This window comes from Pan paniscus, chromosome 9 (assembly GCF_029289425.2).
Source record: "Pan paniscus chromosome 9, NHGRI_mPanPan1-v2.0_pri, whole genome shotgun sequence".
Lineage (NCBI taxonomy): Eukaryota > Metazoa > Chordata > Mammalia > Primates > Hominidae > Pan > Pan paniscus.
In genome coordinates this window covers 117,951,382-117,974,850 of record NC_073258.2, presented here as the reverse complement: position 1 = coordinate 117,974,850, position 23,469 = coordinate 117,951,382, and the positions used below count along the sequence as shown (strand labels likewise).

At 41.8% G+C, this 23,469-nt stretch overlaps 1 protein-coding gene and 1 non-coding gene across 3 annotated transcripts in view; both read right to left on the bottom strand.

The window, feature by feature from the left end:
* Window positions 1-23,469, bottom strand: part of RNF214 (ring finger protein 214) — a 53,910-nt gene that overhangs the window by 11,352 nt on the left and 19,089 nt on the right. The window lies entirely within an intron of this gene.
* Window positions 10,090-10,243, bottom strand: LOC117975162 (small Cajal body-specific RNA 11). The gene has a single exon (XR_004665368.1). It is a non-coding gene; the product is annotated as a small Cajal body-specific RNA 11 (non-coding RNA).

Below are 23,469 nucleotides of genomic sequence, written 5' to 3'. Positions count from 1 at the left end.
GATTAAAGTTCCCCTTAAGTGTTCTATAGACAACATGAACATTATAAAACATTAAGTTTTCCCTTTAAGATATCCTTTCAGATCCTGCATAGCAGTGAAATTATTGACATCAGCCTGTCTGAAGGACCCCACTGACGCCAGTTGGTCTGAAGGATCCCAGAGGAGCTGACTCACCAAAGAATGCAGTTTCCACTTCTTGATGATTTCATCCCCCGTATCCCAACCAATCAACGACCTCAATTTTCCAGCCCCTTACCTTCCACAATCCCCTTAAAACTTAAAATACCAGCCCATAACTCCTCAGGGGAAATGGATTTGAGGGTCTCCTCCCATGTCCTCACTCAATGCTCTGCAATCATTAAACTCTTTCTCTGCTGCAAACCCTGCTGTTTCAATGTAACTGATCTACTACTGCACAGTGGTCATATAAACTTGTTGGTTGTATAACATTTTGTCAGTTTAATTTTCGGGCCCTAATCTCTGAACGTAAGAAGGTAGAGAAAAGGTTTCTCTTCCCCTATACAACATACAAAATATCCATTCAAAATTCAAGGTAAACAAATAGATTTTAATGTACTAGTATAAAAAACTTCACAGCTTGCCAGGAATAAAACTAAAATAATAATAATAATAATAATAATAATAATAATAATAATAATAAAACAAATTTGAAAATAAAAGCAAAATGTTTATTGATGTGGTTTCAGATTCCACAATGCAACTTAACTTTAAGACACCAACACATCAAGTTTTGGCATAGTATCAAAGATGAATATCCACAATTATCTTTAAAAGCTATTAAAATACTCTTTGCTTTCCAACTACTTATCTGCATATCAGATTTTCTTTATATATTTCAACCAAAACAATATATTGCAATCAATTAAATATAGCAGATAAGTAAGCTTCTTCCATGAAAGAGATTTACAAAATGTAAACAATATTATTCTTCTAACTAAACTGATCTTTATCTGAAAAATATTTTTCATAGAAAATATGCTATTTAACACATAGGTTTATTATTTTAAAATAAATTAATGCATAAATATTAAATTTTTTCTCAGTTTTAATTTCTGGTTCAGTATATACTGATAGATAAAATCCATATAAACAAAACCTCTTTGAGGTCCTTGTTAATTATTAAGAGTTTAAAGGGGTCCTTAGACTAAAATGTTTCAGCACCTCTAATCTACTATACTCCCATCTCATCTCTACCCACATGGATAATTTTTAGCATCTAGTCATATTCCTTATTTTCTACCCTTTACAACAACCTTTGTGAACTCAATATCCATATTCATGATCCATTTGAGACTAAGACCTTGGAGTCCTTCCTCCTCCTAAACTTCATTCCTTGACAATTGCCTACCAGGAAAGCCATTTCTTTCTTTTTTTTAAAAACAAAAATTTTAAATTTTACTTTAAGTTCCGGAATACTAGTGCAGAATATGTAGGTTTGTTACATAGGTATACATGTGCCATGGTGGTTTGCTCCACCTATCAACCCGTCACCTAGGTTTTAAGCCCCGCATACATTAGCTATTTGTCCTAATGCTCTCCCTCCTCTTCCTCCCTACCCCCCCAACTGACCCTGGTGTGTGTTGTTCCCCTTTCTGTGGCCATGTGTTCTCACTGTTCAACTTCCACTTATGAGTAAGAACATGCGGTGTTTGGTTTTCTGGCAGCAAAGCCACCTCTTAAACCATATTAACACACGGATAGTCTACACTGAAAACCTCAAACTTTGGTCCAGGCAAGGTGGCTCAAGGTGGTGGTTGGTGGTTGTTTTTAGAGACAGGGTTTCACTGTGTTACCCAGGCTGGAGTACAGTGGCACAATCGTAAGCTCACTGGAGCCTCGAACTCATGGGCTCTAGTGATTCTCCTGCCTCAGCCTCCCAAGTAGCTACAGGCATATACCACCATGCCTGGCTACCAGCACTTTGGAAGGCCAAAGTAGGAGGATCACTTGAGCCCAGGAGTTCAAGACTAGCCTGGGCAACATGGCAAGACCCTCGCCTCTAAGAAAAATAAAAAGATTAACTGGGCACGGTGGTGTGCTCCTGCAGTCCTAGCTACTTGGGAGGCTGAGGTGGGAGGACTGCTTAAGCCCAGGAGGTAGAGGCTACAGTGAGCTATCATCACACTACAGCCTGTATGATGCAGCGAGACCCTGTCTCAAAACAAAATACAACAACAAAAAAAAAACACCTCAAACTTTGTTCTGTCATTTTGTGACCACGACCTCCTTTCTAATCACCATTCCAACCCTTCACAAGGAATTAATGAGAACTGATCAACTCCTAGTACACTATCCAGGCCATTAGCTTCATTTCTAGCTCCTTTTCCGCTAATGTTTACTACACATACTAGCATGGATATCCTGCAAATACTTCAAATTTAACCTGTCCAGAAGATAATTTAGGACTCTGCTTCTGCCTGAAATGGAGTACCAGGGACAGATTTATCCTGTGGCCCTAAAGAACTAAACAACTGGACAAAACATATGAAACAATGTTTTCAAACACTGGACAATAGGCAGCACAGGACTATGATCATTGAGAAAGGAATACACATGAAAGCAGCTCTACAATTGCTCCAGCTCACTGCCTGGAGGCAGTTTCCAGTCTGCAGCACAGGGACGGCAAATGCAAACAGAGCTGGCATTGTTGCTAAATAAGAGACAAAAACGGGTTCACAGAGGCCAAGGTGGCTAGAATTTTGAGGGCATAATACAAAGAGTAGGAGCTGTCTTCTTGGCCTTGTTAGGGTACAGAAAACGATACCCCAAAATACGATGCTTTGGTATGCTTTGTGCTCTGAATTAAAGAAAACTGGCTGGGCGAAGTGACTCACACCTGTAATCCCAGCACTTTGGGAGGCTGAGGCAGGCGGATCACTTGAACACAGGAGTCTGAGACCAGCCTGGGCAACATGGCAAAAACCTGTCTCTACTAAAAATACAAAAATTAGCCAAGCGTGGTGGCACATACCTGTAATCCCATCTACTTGGGTGGCTGAGACAGGAGAATCACTTGAGCCCAAAAGGCAGGGGCTGCTACAGTGAGCCAAGATCACGCCACTGCACTCTAGCCTGGGGGACAAAGCCACATTCTGTCTCAAAAAAAAGAAAAAAGAAAACTGAGGCAAGATGTGGTGGCTCACACCTGTAATCCCAACACTTTGTGAGGCACAGGCAGGAGGACTGCTTGAGTCCAGGCATTTGAGTTGAGACCAGCCTGCGCAACACAGTGAGACCCTGTCTCTACAAAAAATAAAAATAAATTAGGCTGGGTGAGGTGGCTCATGCCTGTAATCCCAGCACTTTGGGAGGCCAAGGCGGGTGGATCACCTGAGGTCAGGAGTTCAAGACCAGCCTGACCAACATGGCAAAACCCTGTCTGTACTAAAAATACAAAAATTAGCCGGGTGTGGTAGTAGGCACCTGTAGTCCCAGCTACCGGGGGGGTGGGGGGTGGGGGGCTAAGGCAGACAGAACTGCTTGAACCCGGGAGGTGGAGGTTGCAGTGAGCCCACATCGTGCCACTGCACTCCAGCCTGGGTGACAGACAGAGACTCCATCTCAAAAAAATTAAAATAAGTAAATAAATTAGAGTGGTGTGGTGGCACATGCTTGTAGGCCCAGCTACTTGGGAGGCAAAGGTGGAAGGATCATCGCAGCCCAGGAGGTCAAGGCTGCAGTCAGCCGTGATCGTGCTACTATACTACAGCTTGGACAACAGAGCAACTGAGTAAGACCCTGACTCAAAAAAAAAAAAAAAAGAAAAGAAAAGAAAAGAAAATTGAAAAGCCTCAGAAATAAGCCTCAGAACCAAGGTCTGTCTCCAACCTTCCCCCAAGCCCATCTCTCTGGTCCTCTTTCCAGAAGCACCAAGAGGGATTATCTTTGGAATTTCCTTATCTAAGAAAATTCTTATCTCTGCAAAAGAAATGCAACTGTCTTAAGATCCCCCACCTAGGAATCTCACCAAACAACAATGAAAGATTCACTACCAGAGAAGAGAAGAGACTGGAAGTCATCAACATGTCCAGGTAAGACTTTTCATTTATAGATGGTCCCTGACTTGTGATGAGGTTACATCCGAATAAACCCATTGTAAATTGATTGGGTAAGTTGATTTTTGACTCATGATAGTTTCAACTTATGATGACATTTTCTGGACATAGCCCCATAGTAAGTCAAGGAGTACACAAAATGTGTACTGTTTTCCTAGTATCATAAAGTGGAAAAATCGTAAGTCAAACCACTGTAAGTTAGGGACATCTGTATGCTTCTGAGGACAGTTCAGACAGATTACCTGGGAGACAACAGGCATAAGACAACCTTTGTTAGGCCGAGCACAGTGGCTCCAGTGGCTCACGCCTGTAATCCCAGTACTTTGGGAGGCCGAGACGGGTGGATTGCTTGAGCTCAGGTGTTCGAGACCAGCCCGGGCAACATGGCAAAATCCCATCTCTACCCAAAACACAAAAATTAGCAGGGCGTGGTGGCACACACCTATTGTCCCAGCTACTCAGGAAGCTAAGGTGGGAGGATCACCTGAGCCTGGGGAGGTCGAGGCTGTGGTGAGCCATGATCATGCCACTGCACTCCAGGCTGGGTGACAGAGTGAGACCTTGTCTCAAAAAAAAGAAAGACAACTTTTGTTCACAGTGAAGTTCTGCCCCTCATCTTCCTGCCACCTCCCCCAAAGTTCAAAAGAACCTTGTCCCAGGCCATTGTTGTTTAGGTTCATTCTTTTTTTTTTCATTTTTTATTTTTAGAGATGAATTCTAGCTACATTGCCTAGGCTGGTCTCAAACTCCTGGCCTCAAGCAATCCTCCTCCCTCAGACTCCCAGCTGCTGGGATTACAGGCATGAGCAACTACACCCAGCATTTGGGCTCATTCTTATCCCCTGAAAATAATTTACTCTTATAACCTTCATCTCCCCTTCCCTGTTAAAGAAGGGTAGGTATATAAGCATCTGGACTTTATTGGGTTATCATTCTCCTGCAATTCCCCTGTGCTTACTATGCACATGAAATAAATTTTATATGCTTTTTTATCCTATTAATCTACCTTCTGTCAGTTAATTTTTAGTGAACTTTTAGAGGGCAAAGAGAACGCTTTCCCTCTTTAACCCTATAGCCTCTCAAACTTATGAATCATTGCCAAGAAGAAAAAGAGCGCTCTTCCATGTTCATGAATCAGAAGACTCAATATTGTTAAGATGTCAATTGTTCCCAAATTGATCTACAGATTCTATACAAACCCAATCAAATTCCAAGCAAGCTGTTTGTAAAAGCTGATAATTTGATTTCAAAATGTATATGAAAATAAAGTCTCTAGAATATTCAAAACAATTTTGGAAAAAACACCAAAGCTGGAAGATGCACTGATTTCAACATTTACTACACAGTTACAAGGAAAGACAAACAGATCGATGTAATGGAATAGACAGTAAAGAAACAGAGCCACACTTATGTGGTATAAGGGAAAATACAATTAAAAATAAGAGATTTAATTCTCCCTGTTGAAAATAATAAAAAAGACTCCCCCCGACCCGAATCTTGTCTTTCAAATTTTCTTTCACTCTCCTTTTCAAATATATGTAAATCTTTCTAAAGGCTAAAAATAGTCACACAAATCAGGAATGTTTCAAGGACCTGGGAGCCATCTTTTTGAAATGCAAACATCAAAGGAGACAGCTTCCCTATCTCCCAGTTCCCAGTAGGAAGGTAAGAGCCTAACTCTGAAGAGCACCTTGCTCCAATTTACAGAACCACCTCCTGTCAGAACAATATGACTAAGAACAGTTTGTTTCTCCTCCAGATAAAGCCAGTACAGGTGGTCTCCCCAATTACCATAATAAAGTTAGGACAAACTATGTGTGACAAATGGTGCTGTCAAGTCCTCTTACTTGAGGACTAACAATTGTTTATCTTAAAAGTGTGTATTGTAAAGGGTTACCTTGGCTTGGCTACCTACATAAGGGAGTAAGATTCTATCAGTCTTTGCAATATCTCAGTGGATTTGTGATGTGCATCACATCTGATTTAATGTTTATTCAATAATAAAACTGTTGTCTTTCTCTACCGCCTTAGTGAGAGGTTTTCTGGGATGCAAGAAGATTTGCATTTTTTAAATTGTATTTCCCCAACAGTGGTCATTTTATGTTCTACAGAAGTGCCAAGGTACCTCAATGGGGAAAGGATAATCTTTTCAACAAATGGTGCTGGAACATGTATGTATATTTATAACCAAAAAAATAAGCCTTTTTTTTTTTTTTTCAGACATGATCTTGCTCTGTCGCCCAGGCTAGAATGCAGTGGTGCAATTTCAGCTCACTGCAACCTCCACCTCCTGGGCACAAGCAATCCTCCCACCTCAGCCTCCCAAGTAGCTGGGACCACAGGCATGCACTACCACTCTCGGCTAATTTTCTTTTTTTCTTTTTTTTGTATTTTTTGTAGAGACGGGGGTTTCATTATGTTGCCCAAACTGGTCTCAAACTCCTCAGCTCAAGCAATCCACCCACTTCGGCCTCCCAAACTGCTGAAATTACAGGTGTGAGCCATTGCACCTGACCAACAAAATGAACCCTGACCCTTCATACCCGATTGAAAAATTAACTCAAAATAGATCATAGGTCTAAATGTAAAAGTTAAAACTATTAACCTCCAAGAAGAAGGTGATCTTGGGTTGGGCAAAGATTTCTTGGGCCACAAAATACATGAACCACAACAAAAACTGGCAAGCGAGACTTCATCAAAATTTTGCCTTTTGTGCTTCAAAAGACACTGTTACAAAAATGCAAGGGCAAGCCACAAACCAGAAAAAAATACTGGTGAAATACATATCTGATAAAATCACTTATAGAGAATGTATAAAGAACGCCTATAATTCAATACTCTGGAGGCTGATATGAGAGCACTGTCTGAGCCCAAGAGTTTGAGATCAGCCTGGGCACCACAGCGAGTGCTGGGTTTACACGCATGAGCCACCATGTCTGGCCCCCGACCTTTTTTTTTTTTTTTTTGTGAGGCAGGAGAATTGCTTGAACCCAGGAGGCAGAGATTGCCGTGAGCCGAGATCGTGCCATTGCACTCCAGCCTGGGTGAAGAAGTGAGACTCTGTCTCAAAAAAAAAAAAAAAAAAGAAAAAAGAAAAAGAAAAAGAAGAAAGAAAATAAATAAATTATCCAATATGAGAAATAGAACCAAAAAATTGCAAAGAAATGAAGAGAGCCTCAGTGAGCTGTCGGACAATATCAAAAGGTCTAACTCATATGACAGTGGAGTCCCAGGAGGAAAAAGGGGAATAGGGCAGAAAAAATATTTGAAAATTATGTCAGAAAATTTCATAAATTTGGCCAGGTGTGGTGACTCACACCTGTAATCCCAGCACTTTGGGAGGCCAACAAAGGCAAATCACTTGAGCCCAGGAATTCGAGACCAGCCTGGGCGACATGGCAAACCCCTGTCTCTGAAAAAAATACAAAAATTAGCCAGACATGGTGGTGCACGCCTGTGGTCCTAGCTACTTGGGAGGCTGAGGTGGGAAGATCGCTTAAGCCTGGAAGGCAGAGGTTGCAGTGAGCCAAGATTGCACCACTGCACTCCAGCCTGGGTGACAGAGTGAGACCCTGTCTCAAATTTAAAAAAAAAAAAAAAGAAAGAAAGAAAATTTCATAAGTTTGGTGAAGGACGTAACTTTACAGATCAAGAAACTCAGAAAACTCCAAACAGGAAAAGTACAAAGAAAACAGCATGTGGGCAAATCAAAGTCAAACTGCTGAAAACTAAAGATAAGTGGAAAATCTTGAAATAAACTACAGAAAAAAAATGACACAATACACAGAGGGAAAGAGAATGTGAATTGTCCCTGACTTCTCATTACAAACAGGAGCCATAATTATAATACCTTTAACTGGGTAAATGAATTGTGAAATATTCATACAATAGACTACTGCTCAGCATTAAAAAGGAATAAACTATTGATATCTACCACCTCATGGATGAATCTCAAAAATATACTGAGTAAAAGAAGCCAGATACAAATCTTTAGAAAAGATAAGTGTAATCTATAGTGGCAGACACAGCTCAGTGTTTACTTAGGAACGGCAGAATGAGAGAGCAGTGACTGAAAATGAATACAGGGAGCATTGTAGAGCAATAGGTATGTGCTATACCTTGACTGTGTTGGTGTTTACATGCATAATTAATATGTCAAAACTCATCAAAATGTACACTTAAAATAAGTATGTTTTTGTATACAAATTATATCTCAAAGAAGTTGATTTTTTAAAAAAACTAAGAGATGGCCAGGCGCGGTGGCTCACGCCTGTAATCCCAACACTTTGGGAGGCCAAGGCGAGCGGATCACCTGAGGTCAGGAGTTTGAGACCAGCCTGGCCAACATGGTGAAACCCTATTTCTACTAAAAATACCAAAAATCAGCTGGGCATAGTAGTGGGGGCCTGTAATCCCAGCTACTCAGGAGACTGAGACAGGAGAATGGCTTGAACCCTGGAGGCAGAGGTTGCAGTGAGCCCAGATCACGCCACTGCACTCCAGCCTGGGCAACAAGAATGAAACTCTGTCTCAAAAAAAGAAAAAAAAAAAACAAAAAAAACTAAGAGATAATTCTAAGTTTCTACAATTATGACTCTAAAAAATTTCCAGGTACTTTATCCAAGAAAATTATAAATCTTTCTGAATCCACTGGCACGTAGTCTTTTTTTATGATGTCCATTGCCAGTGAATTAGAGAAGCAGATGGGGAAGGAAGAAGACGACCAAATTAAAATGGAATTCTAAAGAACATCCAATTAATTTTCAATTTACATAGTAAAAGTATAGACTTAATCCAATCAAATCAATAATTACATTAAATATAAATGAACTAAAGGCTCTAATTAAAAGGCAGCTTATCAGGCTAGATTAAGAGGACCAATTTTTTTTTTTTTTTTGAGATAAAGTCTCACTCTGTTGCCCAAGCTGGAGTGCAGTGGCGTGATCTAGGCTCACTGCAACCTCCGCCTCCTGGGTTTAAGCAATTCTCCTGCCTCAGTCTCCCCAAGTAGCTGGGAGTACAGACACATGCCACCACGCCCAGCTAATTTTTTTTTTTATTTTTAGTAGAGACGAGGTTTCACCATGTTGGCCAGGCTGGTCTTGAACTCTTGACCTCGGGTGATCCGCCCACCTTGGCTTCCCAAAGTGCTGAGATTACAGTCATGAATCACCTAAGAGGACCCAATTATAGGCTGTCTACAAAGCATACAGAAACATAGAAAGGCTGAAGGGGAAAGGATTGAAAAACATATACCATGTAAAAAGTAAGTATAAGACAAATGCAGTGTCTATAGCAATATCACATAAAGTAAACTGTAATATAAAGAGTATGACTAAGATAAAGAGGGACATTTCATAATGACAAAATAGCCAACTTATCAATGTTGGGGCTCAGGGCACTCCACCCCAAAATACAACTTAAAACAATTTTTTTAATTTTTAATTTTTGTGGGTACATAGTAGGTGTATCCAAAATACAACTTTAGGAGACCAGAATATGTCATTCCAAAATATACCCCTTTGACATACTAATTATTTCAAGATGAGTATATTGAGAAACTGCAGATATAGGAATAGCTCTGAAAACTTTCCCTTCTGTAAAGAAAATCTGCCATCTCTAAAACAATTTTCTTTTTTTTTTGAGATGGAGTTTCGCTCTGTCACCCAGGCTGGAGTGCAGTGGTGCGATCTCGGCTCACTGCAAGCTCCGCCTCCCGGGTTCACGCCATTCTCCTGCCTCAGCCTCCCAAATAGCTGGGACCACAGGCGCCCGCCACCACGCCCAGCTAATTTTTTTGTATTTTTAGTAGAGACGGGGTTTCACCGTGTTAGCCAGGATGGTCTCGATCTCCTGACCGCGTGATCCGCCCGCCTCGGCCTCCCAAAGTGCTGGGATTACAGGCGTGAGCCACCGCGCCCAGCCCCAAAACAATTTTCATCAGTAAAAGTAAGTCTACCAAGAAGAGAGCTGCTCCAATACCACTTATCACCTGAAAAATATTTTTTTAAAAATTGTACTCTTGTGCCTTGAGACAGCTCTATTCTAAAGACAGTCCTCCTAAACTGAAGGAGACTGCTGTGTGTCCTGCCAGACTACCTTGTTAGAACTGAGCACAGGGGGACCAAAAAAGCAGAGGGGAGTAGAAAAAGCATAGGCCAGGACAATCACAGAGATTTTTACCTACATAACAAGGCAATTTGTATTCACCATATGTTTCTTCCCCTTGCTTACCCATAATTTGTTTCTGCCACCCCCTAGAAGTCCCAAGCCTCTCTTCCTTTCTATAGCTCAAGCTGCTACATAAGTGTCAATCATCTGGCCCTTTAATCTGATATTTTTGTGGGACTCCTATGTATGCACGCATGCACACATAATTAAAAATTTTTTTCTGCTGGGTGCGGTGGCTCACGCCTGTAATCCCAGCATTTTGGGAGGCCAAGGCGGGTGGATCATGAGGTCAGGAGTTCAAGACCAGCCTGGCCAACATGGTGAAACCCCATCTCTACTAAAAATACAAAAATTAGCCGGGCATGGTGGCGCGTGCCTGTAATCCCAGCCACTTGCAGGGCTGAGGCAGGAGAATCGCTTGCACCCAGTAGGCGGAGGTTGCAGTGAGCCGAGACTGCACCACTGCACTCCAGCCTGGAGACACAGCGAGACTCCATCTCAAAAAAAAAAAAAAAAAGTTTTTTTTTCTCCTGTTAATCTGTCTCATGTAAACTAAATTAATGACCCAGCTAAAGAACTTAGGGAAACCATTTTTCCCTCCCCTATAACAACAATCATAAATGTATGTGTATCTAACAATACAGTTTCAAAATATAAGAAACAAAAACTGACTGAATAAAAAGGAAAAAAAAAAAGTGGCTGGGCGTAGTGGCTCACACCTGTAATCTCAACACTTTGGGAGGCTGAGGCAAGTGGAGTGCTTGAGCCCAGGAGTTCAAGACCAGCCTGGGCCACATGGTGAAACTCCGTCTCTATGAAAAATACAAAAATTAGCCAGGTGGGGTAGCGCACAGCTGTAGTCACAGCTTCTCACGAGGCTGAGGTGGGAGAATTGTGTGAACCCAGGTTGAAGCTGCAGTGAGCCATGATTGTGCCACTGCACTTCAACCTGGGTGGCAGAGCAACACTCTGTCTCAAAAACAAAAAAGAAAAGAAAAGAGCTATAATCATAGAGATTTTAACATCCCTCTGGCCTAAGTAACTGATATAACTAAATTTTAAAAATTAAACACACACACACACACAACGTTCCTCAATAAACACAGACAAAGGGCCAGGCATGGTAGCTCACGCTTGTAATCTCAGCACTTAGGGAGGCCAAGGCAGGAGGATCACTTGCGGCCAGGAGTTCAAGATCAACCTAGACAATATAGCGAGACCCTGTATCTACAAAAAATTTTTAAAAATTAGCCAGGCATGGTGGCACATGCCTGTAGTCCCAGTTACTTGGGAGGCTGAGGTGAGAGGATCACTTGAGCCCATGAGTTTGAGGCTCCAGTGAGCTATGACATATCACTGCATCCCAGCCTGGGCAACAGAGCAAGACCCCAACTCAAAAACCCAACAGGCCAGGTGCAGTGGCTCAAGCCTGTAATCCCAGCACTTCGGGAGGCCGAGGCGGGCGGATCACGAAGTCAGGAGTTCGAGACCATCCTGGCCAACATGGTGAAACCCTGTCACTACTAAAAATACAAAAAAATTAGCCGGGCGTGGTGGCGGGTGCCTGTAGTCCCAGCTACTCAGGAGGCTGAGGCAGGAGAATGGTGTGAACCCGGGAGGCGGAGCTTGCAGGGAGGCGGAGCTTGCAGTGAGCCGAGATTGCGCCACTGCACTCCAGCCTGGGGGACGGAGCCAGACTCCTATCTCAAAAAAAAAAAAAGAAAAACCAAACAAACTGAAAAAAAAAAAACAGACACAAATTTGGCAACATATAAAAACAATGTCTTGTCCATGTAGGGTTTATCTCACAAATGGAAGGTTGGTTTAACATTTGAAAAAATAAATCAATGGGCCAGGTGTGGTGGCTCACACCTGTAATCCCAGCACTTTGGGAGGCTGAGCCAGGCAGACGGCTTGAGGTCAGGAGATCGAGACCAGCCTGGCCAACATGGCGAAACCTCGTCTCTACTAAAAATACAAAAATTAGCTGGGCATGGTGGCAGGCACCAGTAATCCCAGCTACTCGGGAGTCTGAGGCAGGAAAATTGCTTGAACCCAGGAGGCGGACGCTGCAGTTAGCCGAGACTATGCCACGGCACTCCATCCTGGGCGACAGAGGGAGACTCTGTCACACTCACACAAAAATTAATTAAATAAAATAAAGTAATACACTGTATTGACATAATAAAGGAAAAAAATCATTTGATATTTTTTTTGAGATGGAGTCTTGCTCTGTTGCCCAAGCTGAAGTGCAGTGGCGTGATCTCAGCTCACTGCAACCTTCGCCTTCCAGGTTCAAGAGATTCTTCAGGCTCAGCCTCCTGAGTAGCTGGGTTTACAGGCGCCTGCCACCATGCCTGGCTAATTTTTATATTTTTGGTAGAGATGGGATTTCACCATGTTGGCCAGGTTGGTCTCCAACTCCTGACCTCATGATCCACCCGCCTCGGCCTCCCAAAGTGCTGGGATTACAGGCATGAGCCACTGAGCCCAGCCAATAATTTATAAATATGCAGAAAAAGCATTTGACAAAATGAAGTACCCATTCATTTTAATAAGTCTCAGATAATTAGAAATAGAATGTAACTTCTTCTATTTGACAAAAGGCATACACAAAAAACCTATAGTCAGCATCAAACTTAATGGTAAAATATTAAAGACTTATCTTCTAAGAGCAGGAACAAGGCAAAGATATCCACTTTACCACTTCTATTCAATATTGTACTGGAGGTCCTAGCCAGTGCAATAATATTTATAAGAAATAAAAGGTTTAAGGGTTTGAAAGGAAGATAAAACTGTGTGTACTCAGAGATACCATGACTGTTTATGTAGAAAATCTTGGCCGGGCGAGGTGGCTCACGCCTGTAATCCCAGCACTTTGGGACGCCAAGGCAGGCGGATCATCTGAGGTCGGGAGTTCGAGACCAGCCTGACCAACATGGAGAAACCCCGTCTCTACAAAAAATACAAAATTAGCCAAGCGTGGTGGTGCATGCCTGTAATCCCAGCTACTCGGAAGGCTGAGGTAGGAGAATTGCTTGAACCTGGGAGGCGGAGGTTGCAGTGAGCTGAGATCACGCCTTTGCAGTGCAGCCTGGACAACAAGAGCAAAACTCCGTCTCAAAAAAAAAAAAGAAAAAGAAAATCTTGAAGAATATACAAAACAACTAATACACTGATACAGAAATTTAGCAAAATAGCAGGTACAAGGCCAAAAACAAAAATAAGTTGTACTTAACAGCAATTAAAAATTTTAAAAAATTCTTAATTTCATTTACAATAGCATCAAAGAACATAAAATATTTAGGAATAAGTTTAAAGAAAAATGTGCAAGATCTGTACACTGAAAACAATAAAATGTTGCTGAGATAAAGACCTAAATCAACAAAAAGATATTTCATATTTATGAATTAGAAGATTTAATATTGTTAAGATGTCAATTTTTCCCAAGTTGATATATGTTCCTACCAGTTTTATCTTTTTTTGTAGAAACTGGCAAACTGATTCTAAAATACATGAGGCCAGGTACGGTGGCTCACGCCTGTAATCCCAGCATTTCGGGAGGTTGAGGCGGGCCGACTGCTTGAGTCTAGGAGTTCAAGACCAGCCTGGACAACATGGCGAAACCTTGTCTCTACAAAAAAGACAAAAAATTAGCTAGGTGTGGTAACGAGCATCTGTAGTCCCAGCTACTGCGAAGGCTGAGATGAGAGGATTGCTTGAGCCCAGGAGGTCGAGGCCACAGTGAGCCGTGATCATGCCACTGCACTCCAGCCTTGAGACACTGTCTCAGAAAAATAAAAAATAAGTACATGAACATGCTGAGAACCTAGAATATGCAAAGGACCTAGAATGTCTTGAAAAAAAGTAGAAGACCTTGTATTATCTGATTTCATGACTTATGATAAAGATATAATAATCACAACAGTGTGAATTTTTCTTTTTTTCGAGACAGAGTTTCACTCTGTCACCAGGCTGGAGTGCAATGGCGCGATCTCGGCTCACTGCAACCTCCGCCTTCCAGGTTCAAGGGATTCTCCTGCCTCAGCCTCCCTAGTAGCTGGGATTACAGGCATGCGCCACCATGCCCGGCTAATTTTGTATTTTTAGTAGAGACGGAGTTTCTCCATGTTGGTCAGGCTGGTCTCAAACTCCTGACCTCAGGTGATCCACCTGCCTCAGCCTCCCAAAGTGCTGGGATTACAGGCATGAGCCACCGCACCAGGCCTGAATTTTTTATTTATACAAATTATTTAGCAAAAAAAATTTAATAAAGAAATAGAGATCGGCTGGGCGCAGTGGCTCATGCCTGTAATCCCAGCACTTTGGGAGGCCGAGGCAGGTGGATCACCTGAGGTCGGGAGTTCGAGACCAGCCTGACCAACATGGAGAAACCCCGTCTCTACTAAAAATACAAAATTAGCCGGGAGTGGTGGCGCATGCCTGCAACCCCAGCTACTCGGGAGGCTAAGGAAGGAGAACCGCTTGAACCTGGGAGGTGGAGGTTGCAGTCAGCCAAGATCGTGCCATTATTGCACTCCAGCCTGGGCAACAAGAGTGAAACTCCGTCTCAAATAAAAAAGGAAAAAGAAAAAAAAAAAAAAGAAATAGAGACTAGGTCTCACTGTGTCGCCCAGGCTGGTCTCAAACTCTTGATTTCAAGTGATTTGACCTCCCAAAGTGCTGGGATTACAGGCATGAGCCACCATGCCCAGCAGACAGTGTAATGTAGTATATAGACAAGTATATCAACACAATAGAATAGTATTCAGAATTACACCTACTATTCATACAAGTGACTCATACCGTCATTTGGTTTTTGGCAAAAGTGCCAAGCAATCAAGTAGGGAAAGGAAAGTCTTTTCGATAAATGGTGCTGGAACAACTGGATATCTACATGGAAAAAATGAACCTCAACCTTTACTTCTCACCATACACAAAAATTAATTTGAAGAGTGTGGTGGTACATGGCTGTAGTCCCAGCTACTTGGGAGGCTGAGACAGAAGGATTGCTTGAGGCCAGGAGTTCAAGGCTACAGTGAGCTATGACTGCACCTGTGAATAGCCACTGCACTCCAACCTGGGCATCATAGTGAGACCTAGTCTATAAAAAAACAAACATACATTCCAATGTTGTGCCTCCCAGGGGGAGAAAAAAAAAAATCAAAGAATTTGAGATGGATCAGAGACATGAATATAAAAGTTAAAATGATAAAGCGTCCATAACAAAATACAGGAGAACATCTTTGCTACTTCAGGGTGGGCAAAGGTAACTTAGAGGAGACAGAGAAAGCACTAACTATAAAAGAAAAGTTTTAATGAATTAGACATTATTTCATCAAAAATGCAATTAAAAAGTAAACAGTCATGTAAGAGGGCAGAAGAAAATTTTTACACAACATATATCTGACAAAGGACTTATATTCAAAATACAAAAAGAACTTCTACTACACAACAATAAAAACTCAAAAACTCAACCCAAGAAAAGGGATAAAAAAGTTAGACACTTCCCAAAATAAAATATACAAACGGCCAATAAGCAAGTAGAAAAAGAGATACCATCATTAGTCATTAGGGATATTAAAACCACAATGATTCAAACCATCTGCAATCTCTAAAAAATAAAAAACACACACAATGAAATACCACTATGCAAGCCCTTGAATAGCAAAGATGTGGAGCAACCAGAACTCTCATATATGGTTGACAGAGTGTAAAATGGTATATGCAATTTGGAAGCATATCTGGCCATTTCTTATAAAACTGTTCATACATCTACCCTACAACCCAGCAGATTATGCTAGGAATCTACCTAAGAGAAATAAAAGAATATGTTTGAAGTCTTTATGACTTGCACTTGAGTGTTCATGGCAGCTTTATTCATTAACAGTCAAAATCTGGAAACTACTACATGATCATCAACAGCAGAATGAATAAACAAACTCCAATACATTAGTAAGAGGAGCACTATTCAACAATAAAGCCGGGCACGGTAGCTCACGCCTATAATCCCAGCACTTTGGGAGGCCGAGGCAGGCAGCTCACTTGAGGTCAGGAGTTTGAGACCAGCCTGGGCAACATGGCAAAACCCTGTCTCTACTAAAAATACAAAAATTAGCTGGGCATGATCGTGCACATCTGTAATCCCAGCTATTCGAAAGGCTGAGGTGGAAAAATTGCTCAAACCCGGCAGGCGGAGGTTGCAGTGAGCCAAGATCATGTCACTGCACTCCAGCTTGGACGACAGAGTGAAACTCATTCTCAAAAATAAATAAATAAAACAAAATAAAATAAACACAGTAAAAACGGACAACATGAATATTAAAAGCATTCTGCCGAAAGAAATAATTCTGATACAAAAGAGTACACTGTGTAAGATTGATTCCATTTATGTGAAGCACTGGAACATGCAGAACTAAACTATGGTAAAAAACCACAACAATGGTTGGTTTGGGGAGAGTGGGGGCAGGGACTGACTGAGAAGGCACAAGAGTGAACTTTCAGGTTTAACAGTAATGTATTTTATATATCTTGATGGGGTCTGAATTACACAAGAGCATACATTTGTCAAAACTCACTGAATGGTTCCCTTAAGATTTATGTATTTTTCAACCAGTGGACTTGCTAAGTGAAAAAAGAAAAAAAAAAAGATTTGTATATTTAACTGCATATACATTTTATTACCCAAAAATGCAAATAAATAATATTAAACTCTAATTATGTACATGTATATATGTTCAGGGGCAAAGTTACTGATGACTGCAACTTATTCTGATATGCAATGAAAAAATAAGACCTCAGATAAAAAAAAAAGAAAGAAAAAATAAGACCTCATGTGGTGTCTCCTCTGAACGAAAAAGAAAAGACGGGGCTGGGCGTGGTGGCTCACGCCTGTAAATCCCAGCACTTTGGGAGGCCGAGTGGGTGGATCATGACGTCAAGAGATTGAGACCATCCTGGCCAACATGGTGAAACCCCATCTCTACTAAAAATACAAAAATCAGCTGGGTGTGGTGGCATGCACCTGTAGTCCCTGCTACTAGGGAGGCTGAGGCAGGAGAATTGCTTGAACCTGGAAGGCAAAGGTTGCAGTGAGCACTCCAGCCTGGCGACAGAGCGAGACTCTGTCTCAAAAAAAGAAAAAAAAAAGAAAAAGAAAAGACAGATTGATGAATAGATAGAGGCATGACAGATGGAAAGGCTGACAAAAACAACTGTAGTAGAATATTAATTGTTGAATCCAGGTGGTCAGTGTTAATGTACAATACTTTCAGCTTCTCTCAATGTTTGAAAATTTTCATAACAAAATATTAGGGGAGAAGTAAATCCAGTAATTTAATTCCTTTGCCTAAAAATCCCAGTTGATTACTGAATAGCATCACAACACTCAACAATTACCAATTAGTATTATTCAGACTTGGTTCTCATTTATTTCCCTGCAGATTCTAATACTATTAAGCATCCTCTTCCTTTGGAAAATGTATACTACTATTCTAAACTATTTCCCTTTCTTTCTCTCATTATTCTTTTTGTCTTTCCTACTTACTTCTACTCCCAAACTGTAAGTATAACTCAGAGTGTAGTACTAAGCCCTTCTCTATTTTCCCACCAAAAATTCCCTTCCATTGTAACTATCGTCTCTATGTTGTCAACTCTCAATCAAGACAGAGCATCTCTTCTACATTCAAGTCTCTCATTTCCAATGACCTACTGAGTACTTGAATGTCCCATATCATCAAATGCATGACTTCACCCTCAAAATTGAGAACAAGAATTCCAACAGTGATGTTATTTTTTACTTTTTCTGTTTTATTTCTCAAAATAATCAGACAATTCTTCCTGAATCCATTTCTTCTCCATTTCATTTCATTCCACCACTAGTCTGATAATGATTTTTTTTTTTTTTTGAGACAGGATCTCACTCTGTTGCCCAGGCTGGAGTGCAGTGGCACAGTCATGGCTCATTACAACCTTGACCTTCTGAGCTCAAGCAATCCTCCCACCTCTGCCCCCCAAGTAGTGGGACTACAGGCACACACCAACATGCCCAGCTAATTTCTGTATTTTTTGTAGAGATGGGATTTCGCCATGTTGCCCAGGCTGGTCTCGAACTCCTGGGCTCAAGTAATCCTCCTACTTTGGCCTCCCAAAGAGCTGGGATTATAGGCATGTGAGCCACTGCGGCAGGCCATAATGATTCTTATAATTATACTCACTTCATTGCAAAGAGTGTACTGGCTGATGTCCCAGTCTCTGTCTCTCCCTACAATTCATCCTGAATATTTCTAAAAGATCTTTAATTATGTATCTCTTATTTGTGTAACTTTTATTATTTCCCATATCTAGAAGATATTACTATATACTAAGCAGAAAAAGTGAAATGTGTTACTTGCTGTGGTAGCAAGTCTCCAAAGATGAGCCCCTCCCAATGAACCAAGCCTCCTAGTGATCACATTCTGTGTAGTCCTTTCCCACACAAATCTGGGTTAGTCTTGTGACTCATATTGACCAACAGAATGTCACAGAACTAGCACTGTACTGGTTCAAAATCTAAGCCTTAAGAGAGCCTGGCAGCTTCTGCTTTGGAACCCAGAGCTCTGGGCTACCATGTAAGAAATCTGGCTCATCTGCTGGAAAGACCACCTGGAGAGGGAAAAGCCCCGAGACTATATGGCAAGAGTGAGAATGAGAAAGGCATGGCATCCCAATGTTCCAGCTGAGCTCAGCTTTCCAGGAGTCCCCCACAATGTGCCAGGGATATGAATGAAGCCATCCTGGATATCCTAGCCCCAGCCACAACCTGACCGGAGCCACATGAATGACTCCAAACAAGGTCAACAGAACCATCCATCTGAGAAGCAATCCACCCAAAGAATTGTGAGAAATAATAAAATACTATTGTTTCAAGATATTAACTTTTACAGTGGTATTTTTACACAGTGACAGCTAATCAAAACAGTTGTCCTCAAGAAGCTAACTATATAATGGTGGAAGCAGTTAAGTAAACAAAAAAGGCCACGAAGAAGTGTTATGATAGCAGTATACACAACATGCTAGGTGAATGAAGAGGAGGATTAGCTATATTAGTCAGTCAGGGTGTGTAAAGGGGAGGGAGGGAGAGTGTCTGGGAAAGCTTTCTAGAGCAGGTGGCACAGGCTGAGTTTTAAGTACGTTCAGAATACTGCATATAGTAGTTAGGTATAAACCAGCACGGTTGTGTGGGCAAGTAATAAGGTCATACCTAGAGACATAAATGTGGAAGAGGTAACTGAAGGCCTCTTATACTAAGTAAAGGGTTAAAACTTTACCCTAAATACTATACAGAACTATGAAAAAATTTAAGCAGGGAAATGACATTATCAGATTTGTATCTTGGAATGATTTCAATGGTAGCAGTGAATTAGACAATGAGAAAGGAGGCAGGTAGGAAGCAAAGAAAGTTTAGGAGCCCACCTCGGTACTCTACGAAAACTAAAGAGAACTTGACAGTGACAGAGAGAAAGAATAATTAATACTAAGAATATACAAGAGGCTGGGTGTAGTGGCTCATTCCTATAATCCCAGCACTTTGGGAGGCTGAGGTGGGAGGATCACTTGAGCCCAGGGGTTCAAGACCAGCCTGGGCAACAGAGTTGAGACCCTGTCTCTACGAAGAAAAAAAAATTAAAGAATAGAAACAAGAAATTATATTGAATATTGACAATGACATTGTAAAAAGAATAAAAATAAGAGCACCTACAAGACATAGTAAAGTGGATGTGATGGAAAGGGCTAAGAGGGGAATTTAGGATGGCCCCAGTATTCAGCTTACACACTAGAGGAAAAAGTGGAGTCATCTATGGAGAAATAGCAGAAGGAAAAGGGAGTGGGATGCACACACAGGTAGAATTATAGACTCAGATACAAGGACAGGAAGAAAGGAAGAATGCCTCTGCTGATGGTTAGAAAACTGAGGGAAGTTTCCATTGATGACACCTTGTTTCTGAGAAATAAAAGACAAGATCATCTGCTAAGGGTAAGAAGAGAAATGGTGGAGACAGGAAGTTTAGAAAGAGAGATTTAAATTTGGGATAGACCTCTGAGGAAGAGGAGTTCAAGACTAGCCTGGCCAACATGGTGAAACCTTGTCTCTACTAAAAATACATCTGAGGATCCAGGTGATGCTGTAAGTCATAAATGTATTCTGGCCCCAAGACACACAGTTGTGTGATTTTCTCCAGCAGCACTCAACAGCCCAGGTGTAAGAATGAAGAGGTGGGCTAGGCGCAGTGGCTCAAGCCTATATCTGAGCACTTTGGGAGGCCGAGGCAGGTGGATCACTTGAGGTCAGAAGTTCAAAACCATCCTGGCCAACAATGATGAAACCCCGTCTCTAATAAAAATATAAAAAATTAGCCGGGCATGGTGGTGGGTGCCTGTAATCCCAGCTACTCAGGAGGCTGAGGCAGGAGAATCACTTGAACCCAGGAGGCGGAGGTTGCAGTGAGCTGAGATCGTGCCACTGGACTCCAGCCTGGGTGACAGAGCGAGACTCTGTCTCAAAAAAAAAAAAAAAAAGAAGAAGAAGAACGAAGAGGTCAGGTGGCTGACTTGACTCAGGACTGGAGTACTACAGGAAAATAAAATGAAAAGAACAAGGCACCAAGCGAACTGATGGTAATGGTAAGCAAGTAAATCCAGTAACAGACCATAAATCTAGGCTGGCTATGGAAAGAAATACTTCCAGGGAGTTGACAGACTCAAAGGAAATGGAGTGAGGGGTCACTGAACAAGAAAGAGATCTTGATATGGTCAAAGTGTAAATTTATTGGGAATAAGACAAAGTCAGAAGGACTGGCCAGGCACAATGGCTCATGCCTGTAATCCCAGCACTTTGGGAGGCCAAGGCAGGTGGATCACCTGACGTCAGGAATTCGAGACCAACATGGTCAACATAGTGAAACCCCATCCCTACTAAAAATACAAAAATTAGCTGGGTGTGGTGGCAGGTGCCTGTAATCCCAACTACTCAGGAGGCTGCGACAGGAGAATCGCTTGAACCTGGGAGGCAGAGACTGCAGTGAGACGAGATCACGCTATTGCACTCCAGCCTAGGTGACAAGAGTGAAACTCTGTCTCAAAAAAAAAAAAAAGAAGGACTGAAACCTATGGTCAAAATATGGGATGTTGCAACAGCCTAGCTTACTGTTTTCCACCTAAGGAATACTAGATTTGTTGATTGCTATGTAAGCTATTAGGACTTCAAAGCATACCTCTTAAGTAGTTAAATACAACAGCACTTGGTGAAATCTTCCAAAACAAATCCTCTTGCACCTGACAATTTTATTTTTTGAGACAGCGTCTTGCTCTATCACCCAGGCTGGAGTACAGTGGTGCAATCACAGCTCACTGCAATCTTGAACTCCTAGGATCAATGATCCTCCTGCTTCAGCCTCCCCAGTAGGTGGGACTACAGGCATGTACCACTATGCCCGGCAAATTTCTTTACTTCTAGCAGAGATGAGGTCTCACTATATTACCCAGGCTGGTCCCGAACTCCTGACCTCAAGCGATCCTCCCACCTCAGCCTTCCGAAAGGGCTAGGATTACATGTGTGAACTACCTTGCCTGGCCTCAATTTTAATTTAGCATGCACTCTGTTTTTTTTTTTCTTTGAGATGGAGTCTTGCTCTGTCACCCAAGCTGGAGTTCAGTGGCGCGACCTCAGCTCACTGCAACCTCCACCTCCCGGGTTTAAGCAATTCTTGTGTCTCAGCCTCCAAGTAGTTGGGACTACAGGCAGCCACTACCACACCTGGCTAATTTTTTTAAGTACAGATGGGGTTTCGCCATGTTGGCCAGGCTGGTCTCCAGCTCCTGACCTCAGGTGATCTGCCCGACTCGGCCTCCCAAAGTGCTGGGATTACAGGCACAAGCCACTGCGCCCAGCCAACATAGACTCTTATATTACACCCAGAGTAATGCTTCCAATGAATAACTCCCTTAATCTGCTACTTACCTATCCTATGAATTGATCAGGCAAGTTCAGAGAATTTTTTTTAAAGAAGAAAAATATTGCTTGATATTGCAGTTTTTATGCTCCTTGTCCAAAGCTACATCCACAAAAATATAAATCAATTATGTCTTTTAAAACATAGGGTCACCACGAGCCTTACTTACTGCCATTCTCAATGAGTCACCGTTGTCTTGTTGTTGCTGTTGTCGTTTATTTTTATTTTTATTTTTTTATAGAGATAAGGTCTCACTATATTGCCCAGGCTGGTCTCAAACTCCTGGGCTCAAGCGATCCTCCCGCCTTGGCCTCCCAAAGTGCTGGGATTACAGGCATAAGCCATCGCACCTGCACACAATAAGTCACTGTTAAAGGTAGGGAGCTTAAAAGAGGTTCTGCACTGGAAGAGCACTAACAGGGAAACCTCACCTTTCTAATGCCAGCAATAACCTGAAGGATAAAAGCTGAGAACTAGAAATTATCCCTGCAAAAGCAAGACAATTTCCAGGACAAAGCAGCCAGGTGTCCAGGAGAAAAAAAATCAAATACATGACTAAACTAAATATTTGATCTTTTACACTTTGGTAAATTCAGTTTGTCTCCTTTGAATTACAGCTCACGCCTGTAATCCTAAAATTTTGAGAGGTCAAGGGCAGGAGTTTGAGATCAGCCTGGCCAACAAACTGAAATCCAGTCTCTACAAAATAGAAAAACTTAGATGGGCATGGTGGTGCACACCTGTAGTCCCAGCTACCTGGGAAGCTGAGGCAGGAGGATGGCTTGAGCTCAGGAGTTCAAGGCTTTAGTGAGCCATGACTGTACCACTACATTCTAGCTGGGCCAACAGAGTGAGATCCTGTTTCTAAAAATAAAAAAATTATAATTACATTGAAATACATAGTGACTACCTTCAAATAGTACAAACCACTTAGCAGATTTCTATTAAGTAAATTCATCTTTAATTAATATTAATGTGAAATTCCCTTAATTTCCAATCCAGTGATAGAATAAACACTTATCAAATAATTACCAGATATATGGCACTAAAAGAATAAAACATTAAAAAAAATTTCAGGCCAGGTGAGGTGGCTCATGCCTGTAATCCCAGCACTTTGGGAGGCCAAGGCGGGCGGAACAGGAGGTCAGGAGAGCGAGACCATCCTGGCTAACACAGTGAAACCCCGTCTCTACTAAAAATACAAAAAATGAGCCGGGCGTGGTGGCAGACAC